Source organism: Tupaia chinensis, unplaced genomic scaffold (genome assembly GCF_000334495.1).
Source record: "Tupaia chinensis unplaced genomic scaffold, TupChi_1.0 Scaffold144262_1, whole genome shotgun sequence".
Lineage (NCBI taxonomy): Eukaryota > Metazoa > Chordata > Mammalia > Scandentia > Tupaiidae > Tupaia > Tupaia belangeri.
Window position 1 is genome coordinate 18,908 of NW_006204120.1, and position 8,852 is coordinate 27,759.

Consider the following 8,852-nt stretch of genomic DNA (forward strand, 5'->3'; position numbering starts at 1 on the left):
GTCATCAATGTGCGAGTCCAGCAACGGACCTGCTACACCATCTGCTGACTCCACAATGTAATAATTTTAAGTAGATCTTTTTATACTTTTTTTTTTTTGAGAGGTTTTTGCTATAGGGCGCGTGCGTTCGCCAGACAGAGACAGAGAGAGAGAAAGCGAGAAATCACCCCCCAGGGGGGATGTCCATGCCACAATCCCTTCTCCATTCTCCTCTCGGGATCTTGGGCATGCACACCCATGTGCCTGGCGTGAGTACTAAGCCACCGGGTCCGGGACACGAACTGCGGTCGACTACGTGGGAGTCCAGCGACATAGCCATTACGCTAACTGCTGGTCCCAGTAGATCTTTTTTTTTTTTTTTTAATGGTGTTCTTTATTCATGATAGAGCGTATGCCTACTCAAGAGTAAGGGGTGGAGAGAAAGAGAGACAGAGGCTAACGTAACACACAAGAGAGCATTATTAAAAGCAAAATGCCACAGTCCCCTCCAGTTTTCCAGTCTGTTTGGATCCTGGGCATTTGCACAGCTGTCTGGTATATGTCCAGTTGATCGGGCTGCAGATTCAAACTGCGGTCACCATCTGGGCTCTAGCTTCTCTTGAGCAGCTCATTGCTACTGAACCACAGAGCCAGTCCTTGAGTAGATCTTTTGAAAGGAACAATATCTAAAAAGGGTCTCTGGTTGGCTTCCAGAAATCAGGCAAAAATATTTATATGGTTTTCCTCTTTCATTGCTTTCATTCTTACTCTGCTTATCAGAGCTGACAGCAATAGTGTCTATTTCATGCATGGTTTCTATGTCCCTCAGAACATGGTGTGAAGAAAAAGTTACAGAACAAGAGTTTCTTCCAAGCCCCTGGTGCCTTTTCTTAGTTGTTGGGTGGCTTTCTCTTTGCCCTCTATCTGCTAGCTTACCTACTTGGTCATTGCAAAAGTCATGATGTGTTTTTTTTTTTTTTGGAGAGATTTTTGCTATAGGGCGCGTGCGCTCGCCAGACAGAGACATAGAGACAGAAAGCGAGAAATCACCCCCCAGGGGGGATGGTCACGCCGCAATCCCTTCTCCTCCATTCTCCTCTCGGGATCTTGGGCACGCACGCACACGCGCCCGGCGTGAGTTCTAAGCCACCGGGTCCGGGACGCGAACAGCAGTCGACTACGTGGGAGTCCAACAACATAGCCATTACGCTAACTGCTGGTTCCCAAGTCATGATGTATTTTTGTATGCAAAAATGTGTTAGGACTTTTCAAGTGACCGGCAAAATTGAGATCATCTTGCCACAGCAAACATGCACCTCCTCTACCATACATTCTTCCAGCCATTTGGATACAATACCTTTGAGTAATCAGTTATCTTCGAGCACTTCCTCTCCATTGTGGTTCCTCCCTCAGAGAGAGAAGAGGGAGTAGGTGATAATGGGGGAAGACGGAGAGATAGCAAGTGTCAGGAGAAAGAAATAGGCCTTCATTCAGGGGTGATGGTGACAAGGTGAAACATTGAAAGAACTTTAGGAAAGTTTGTAATGTGATGTGACATAACCCCCCTGCCCCCACTCTGTAACTACCAGAGACATTTAGCAGAGATCCACCTTGCTTCTCTGTGGTTTGGAATCAGATATGTGTAGTTATAATCATTGTTTATTTGAGGCAGTTTGCTGAGTATGGCAAAAGGAAGATGGCTTAGTAATATCTGGATGACAGGAGTTACCAAAAGATGAACATGTTTCATGATTAAATAGTCTAGAAGGTAAATTAATGAAAAGTACAATAACTCAGTTACTGAATTCCATTTTCATTTGTGTAGCAGATAAGGCCTTCCAACCAACTTTTCATTAGAAACAATTGAATATTCTGGGGGAAATTTTTTTTGTTTGTTTAAGTACTTCGAAATGTACTGATGGGCTGGTGTGATGGCAAGGAATAGATAGACCAAAACCCTAATAAAGGTAGAAATGTAAAGCTGTAAGCAGGCTAAAGTCAATTTGGGCTTTGAAGGCATTTGCTGAACTCGGTGAGCTTAAACTTCAGGTTTGATTAGCTAAGAAGACAGGAGAAACAGAAGCTGAGTATGTTAGCTTCTCCACAGAAAAAGAAACAATAGGATGTATGTGCATAATATCTATTGTATAGACATTTAAGATATATATTTAGGAAGAAAAGGGAGTGATTTATTTATTTTAAGGAATTGGTTCATGGGATTATGATTGTGAAGATTGGCAAATTCAAACTGTAGGGCAGATAAGCAGGTTGGAGACCCAAGGAAAAGCTGGCATTGCAGTTTGAATCTGAAGAAAGTCTGGAGACAGAATTCTCTTGACCTTGTGGGATCTCAACTATTTTTTTCTCTTAAGGCCTTCATGATCGATAAGGCCCACTCTTGTTAAGGAGGGTAATTGCTTTACTGAGATTCTGCTGATTTAAATGTTAATCTCATCCAAAAACAAAACCCTCTCAGCTACGTTCAGTCATGTTTGACCAAATATCTGGTACTGTGGCCTAGCCAAGTTGACACATAAAACTAACCATTACACTGAGCTTTTGGGTCTGGCCGAAGACCCTAGAGACCTTGATCTCCAGTATAAGGGTGAAGTTGGAAACAAAACAAAACAAAACAAAACAAAAAACAAAAAACTCAACTCTCCCACCCCATGGTTTGAACGAAAACTTTTCTGAAAATGTTGGCAATGAATCAGGTTGGGGTTTGTAGGGGGTGGAGGGTAGGTGGAGATCTCTGAGAATTCATAAAATACTGCTCAAGTAAGCTTGCAGTTTAAATTTACCCTACTTGGGCGGTCTGAAAATCTCAAGCTGAGAATTTAGTTTAACATTTTTCTTTTAATGCTCCCATGTATCTGTCAGAGGTAAACAAAAATTCCCCTGAGAAGCACACCTTCATCCTAAGCTTCGATTACTCTCAAAGATAAAGTTCCGAGAAAAATGAGCTTAGATTGAAAAAAAAAATGATAAAAGCCATGAGCAAGAACCAGCAGAAATGAAAGAGTGGAAACCAGCTCTAAAGACTTCAGGTATTGGTGTTATCCGACACAGAATATAAAGTACCTGTGTATGAAATTTTTAAGATGTAAAGAGACGCTTATGGCAGCAAATCACTTCACATCCACTAGAATAGCTGTATTAAAAATAATGGACACTTCCGGCCCAACGCCCAGTGAAAAACCAGAATCTATGTGCATCTGAGGGGGTCCTAGCCCTGCCTCTTTAAGAGGAGAAAGTCTCTGCTCCAAAATTCTCCTTCCAGCCCAACACCCAGCGAAAAGCCAGGTAGGGTGGTCTCTGTCTTCTTTTTTGTCTCTGTCTGTCTCTCCCTGTCCCTTTCTCTCAAAATTTTTCTCTCATATATATATATATACACATTTTTTTTTTAAATGTTTGTAGGTACTGTCTCTTGTCACTGACCTCTCCTTTCTCTTGCTAATTTCAGAATCCATGTGCATCTGAGGTGGCCCTAGCCCTGCTATACCATGTGGTTCTCTTTTTTTTTTTTTTTTTTGCCTTTTTTTAAATAAATTTTTCCCCTTTTCATTGTTTTGTCTTTTTTTTTTTCTTCCACCTTTGTTTTCTTTCTTTTACCTGAATTTCTCACCTTGCATCTCACCTCACGCACATAGTCTGGGCAGGTCTAGGTGCACAGTAGCGAAACATCTGAATACTTTAAACCCCGCTGCTCAGCCCAGGTGCCCCTTATCTCTTGAAACTACGAGGTTTTTGTAATATCCAGTTCCATTGACCAAAGTGCAGGTTGCTTGCTGAAGATCAGGGAAATGGAACTGCAGAAAAATTACAGGCCATTTCCTTCTACATGCCTCTAACACTCAGAATTAACTCCAAGAAGGTAGGAAGTAATGTATAATCCATCAGATGACCAGGAACAACCAGGAACCACGACAGCAGAGGCATGAGAAATATGGGAAATCAAAAAAAATATCTTTCCCCTAAGGAGAAAGAACAGCCCTTCATCATCCACAGATAGTACAACGGAACTCGTGGGAATGTCAGATAAAGAATTTAGGATGTTCATGGTGACAGAGATGCAAGAGAAGAGAGACAATGAACTCCAGAAAATGCAAGAGAAAAAATACGAGTTCCAGGAGGTGAGGAAGTTCTTCCACAATCTGAAAGAGGAAACACACAGTATAAAAAAGAATCAAATGGAGCTGTTAGAAATGAAAGCTGTAATAGAGGAAATCAAAGCCTCCCTTGAAAGTATTAAGAGCAAATTAGATCATGCAGAAGATTGAATCTCAGATGTAGTAGATAGAACCTCTGACCTAGAAAAATTTACCCAAAGGACTGAGAAAACTCCCCAAAATGAGATTAATATAAGAGTAATACTAGATACCATTTTGATACCCAAACATCCAGATAATCAGTATCCCAGAAGCTGAAGAAACTAATTAGGGTATTGATAATCTATTCCATGAAATCCTGCAAGAAAACTTCCCAAACCTAAAGAGGCACTCAAAGATCCAAGAACTACAAAGGACCTCACATAGAATCAACCCAAGAAGATATTCTCCAAGGCACATCATAGCCGAACTGACCAAAACCAGAGATAAGATACTACAATTGGCAAGAGAAGAATGTCAAATTACTTTCAAAGGATATCCCATCAGGCTAACATTGGATCTCTCGTGAGAAACAATGCAAACAAGGAAAGAATGGGAAAATATATTCAAAGTGTTAAGTGAAAAACAATTTCAACCAAAAATACTGTATCCGGCAAGGTTATCCTTCATGTGGGAAGAAAAGATAAAAACATTTTCAGATAAACAAAACCTGGAAGAATTTACCAATATCAGACCAACTCTTTGAGAAGTTCTGAAGGGAGTGCTATATCAGGAAAACTAAAGACAGACAGACAAAAAAGAGAACAAAAAATGATCAAGGAAAAGGGCAACTTAATGGTAGAGAAATATCAGAAATATCAATAATAATGTTGAATGTTAACGGAAAGGTCCTACCACAGTAACACTGCAAATTCAACAAAAGTGAGATTGCTTGAGACTGAACTGGTAAAATAGAATTCTATGACTTTTTTCTAAAACATTACTGATTTTCTTCTATGCTTTGTCTTCCAGATTTAAGAATTTTTGTTTTCTTTTGAGTTGTTTGGTTCAGTATTTTATTAAAAAAATATCTTTTAAATTGAAACAAACTTTTCTCCCTTCCTGACCCCTTTGCAATTGGAAAGTATTTGTGGGCATTCTTATTTTTGTGGCAGAATGGTTATTTGCATAAGTTTAGTAATACAAGAGTATCTGTTGCTTTGCAACAGAAATTGAATTCTTATGGGGCTTTGTGCAAACAACAGACTAAAATGAGATTAAACCTTTTTTTTTTTTTTTTTTGCAAATAAGTTAGTTTAGACCTGTTTTTAGTAAAAGGAATGGAGAGAGGGGGAAAATATTTCAGAAGAAAAATACAGTGTACTTTTCACTGGATTCTAGCTTTGTCCATACTTTAAGATCTTTTGTGAATCAATAAAATGTGAAAAAATGGAAGAGTTTAGTATGGAAAGGAGGTAGGGGAATGGAGAAGGAAAAAAAGCAAGTAAAATTTTGCTTAATTGACAAAAAATGAGAAGCGATTTGCTGATGATAATGTATATATTAATATCCTTATCTTGACTGATATGCATGGTATTTGTGTTGGAAAAAGAAATGTATACTGTAAAGATACGTGATAAAATGTAAATTAAAATAAATAAAAATAAAAAAAATGGACATAACAGGTGCTGACAAGGATGTAAAGCAATCAGGAGACTCGGACATTGCCGGTGGGAATTTAAAACGGTGCGGCCACTTTGAAAAAAATTGACAGTTCCTCAAAAAGTTAAAAATAGTAGAAAATTAGTGAATTTAGTGAATTGGAGAAAATTATCCAGACGACAGTACAGAAAGACAAGAAATATAGGGAAAAAGATTAAATGACATTGAGGAAAAGGAGTTCTAATGTGTTTTTATTATAATTCTAACATAATTATAGAAAGAGAAGGAAAATGGGGCAAAATAAATATTTGATGGAAAATTTCTGGAAATGATGAAAGATAACCATCCACAGGTTCAAGAATTCTAATAACTCGCAAGCAAACATGGAATACATTTTAAATGTTCTAGGGAGAGCTGTGCATTTGTTTGTTTCTCTTTCCAGACTGTTTGGTAACCTGTAATTTCTACAGTGATCTGCAAAAGAATAGAAATGAATTGTATGTATTCAAAACTAGTAGAAGAGAAAATAAATGAAAATAAACAAACCTCGAATATGTCCACAAAACAAGAGAATGGATATAAATCCTGCTTTCCTCATTCCTCACAGGTGTCCCTAACAGCACACCCCGGTAAACTGCACAAGGATCTGAGTCTGTTTCTAGGGCTGCCCAATCTGTGAAAGAGTAGAAACAAACACTTTGAAAAATAATTGGCATTATGTAGTTAAGTTGGGTTTATAAGTGCCCTGCAATGCAACAATTTTACTATTAGGTATAAACTCTAGAAAAAATCTTATACACACACACACACACATCTCAGGAGGTATTTACAAAAATGATTATAGTGGCAGTGAAATTGCTCTCAGTAACAGAATTAGAGTCAAACAAAATATCAATAGTTCAGTGGATGAGTAAATAAATTGTGATACATCTGATGGAATTTTATACAGCAGTGAAAAAGAACTATAGTTCATGTCTCAGTATGGATGCATTGTAAATCAATAGCAAAAGAAGTTACAGAACACAAAAAAGGAAGTCCATTTAGATAAGGTTTAAAAACAGAAAACTATGTTACTGGGTAGATATACACATACACATAAACGTCCTGTTATACATCTGTATACATGCATATGAATATAAAAATATAAGAGAATGATTAATACAAAATTCAGGATAGTGAACTACCTGAGAGGTGAGGGGAGGGAAGATGCAACACAGGCTTCTAAAGTACTGGTATTAGTCTACATATGAATGGTGTGTCCCTGAATATTTTATTCACTGTTTATCTTCAAATAATACACATCCTTTCTATGATATTTTAAATATATGCATTATTTCATAATGCAAAATTTATTTACTATGTACTACTCAACAACAAGATTTATTCAAAGGAGTTGTGGGTTAATCATTACTTGGTTTATAAAACTTTGGTAAAAAAGAGGAAGACTTTGAAGAGAAATAAAGAATGTTCAAGCACACTGAAGATAATTTACTAAAAAGAAAATGGCCAGAATGCATTTCTGTGTTTCCAGAATTACCCCTTGGAAAAAGTACACATTACCTGGGTTTTCTCTTCAGCCCCCTAAAATTGGAGAGGGGCGGAGTGAGGGGGAAGACACTGGAGCTCTTGCCCTGGCCTGTCTTAACTCTGCTTCCCTCTTGAATATCCTGTTATTTCTACATCTTGACTCCTGCCCCGTCTCCTGGTCTTGGCTATCCAAACTTCAAACTCAACTCAAAACCTGAGGTTGCAACAAAGAAATGTCTGTTGTCTTACAAATAGACCAGGGAGGAGGAGAGGACACCCAGGAAAAGCTGAAAGCCATCCAAGGGTTTTTAGCAGGCGTAAATACCAGGAGAGAAAAGGACATTGTTGGCCAGAGAATGTAGAAGGCCGAAGTGCAGAATGACCAGTGTGGTCCTAGGCCACGAGGAACAAACAGGCACTGAGGTACTTGAGCTCTGGGTAGGCGAAGGCAATCATCTCAGCAACCTGCTCATGACAGTGGTCTCGTCTACCCCTAGCTAGGAATGTCATAGGGGCAGGGCTGGGTGGCTGTGGGAGCCACTGCCCTTCCATAGATATCCCAGCTGGCTCTCCATCAGGATCAAGTACTAGGCAGTGCTTGTGGCCAATCCAGGGGCCTCACATAGTTTCATTACAGCAAGGGGGCCTTGGGAGGGTCCCAGGAAGCCCAGACTCCCTGTCTGAACTCAATAATCAATCAGCTCTGCTCTCTAAGCTGCAGTGTTACTTTGAGCCTCAAGGTGGTATCGTAGCACAGTCTACTGTGCAAAAAAGACTAAATTACACTTTGAAAAGCTTCCTTGGGCGCAATTAGCTTGCCTGTCTGAATCATTTCTCAGTCTCTTGCAGGCATTTCTTGTTTCAGATAGGCTGGCTCCTAATCTGGCCTGACCTTTCCCTGCTGACTTGTCCATTTCCTTCGCCACTCTGAATTTGGATTGTTTTCTCATTTATTTGGCCACTGAAAAGAAAAATCCTCTTCTGTCCAGGTTTGACAAGTAGCTCCCCTGTGGTTTGGGACCCTGTCCTTAATAGCACCCACCTGAATGGGCGCTGTACCTGGAGGGGGTAACAGGCATACAGCACAGGTGAGTTCAAAGGATTTCTTCGGAAGTCATGTCCTGCTCAGGTGGGCTCAGCCTCCGGGGAGAGCAGGCTGCACTGTCACTGCTGCAGTCCTCTGTTCCAGATTCCACTCACTGCCACTGCTTCCCCTTCACATGCACCCTCCTTTCTGAACTACTCCACTACTATTCAACACGTCCATGCCCTTTATGAGCTTTTATTTTAAGTATACTCTAAATTTTAGTCTAGTTCAGTTTCTTTTTTTTTCTTTTTTCTTTTTATTTTGAGAGGTTTTTTCGCTATAGGGCGCGTGCGCTCGCCAGACAGACAGAGAGACATAGAGACAGAAAGTGAGAAATCACCCCCCAGGGGGGATGGTCACGCCGCAATCCCTTCTCCTCCATTCTCCTCTCGGGATCTTGGGCACGCACGCACATGCGCCCGGCGTGAGTTTTAAGCCACCGGGTCCGGGACGAGAACCGCGGTCGACTACGTGGGAATCCAGCGACATAGCCATTACACTAACTGCTG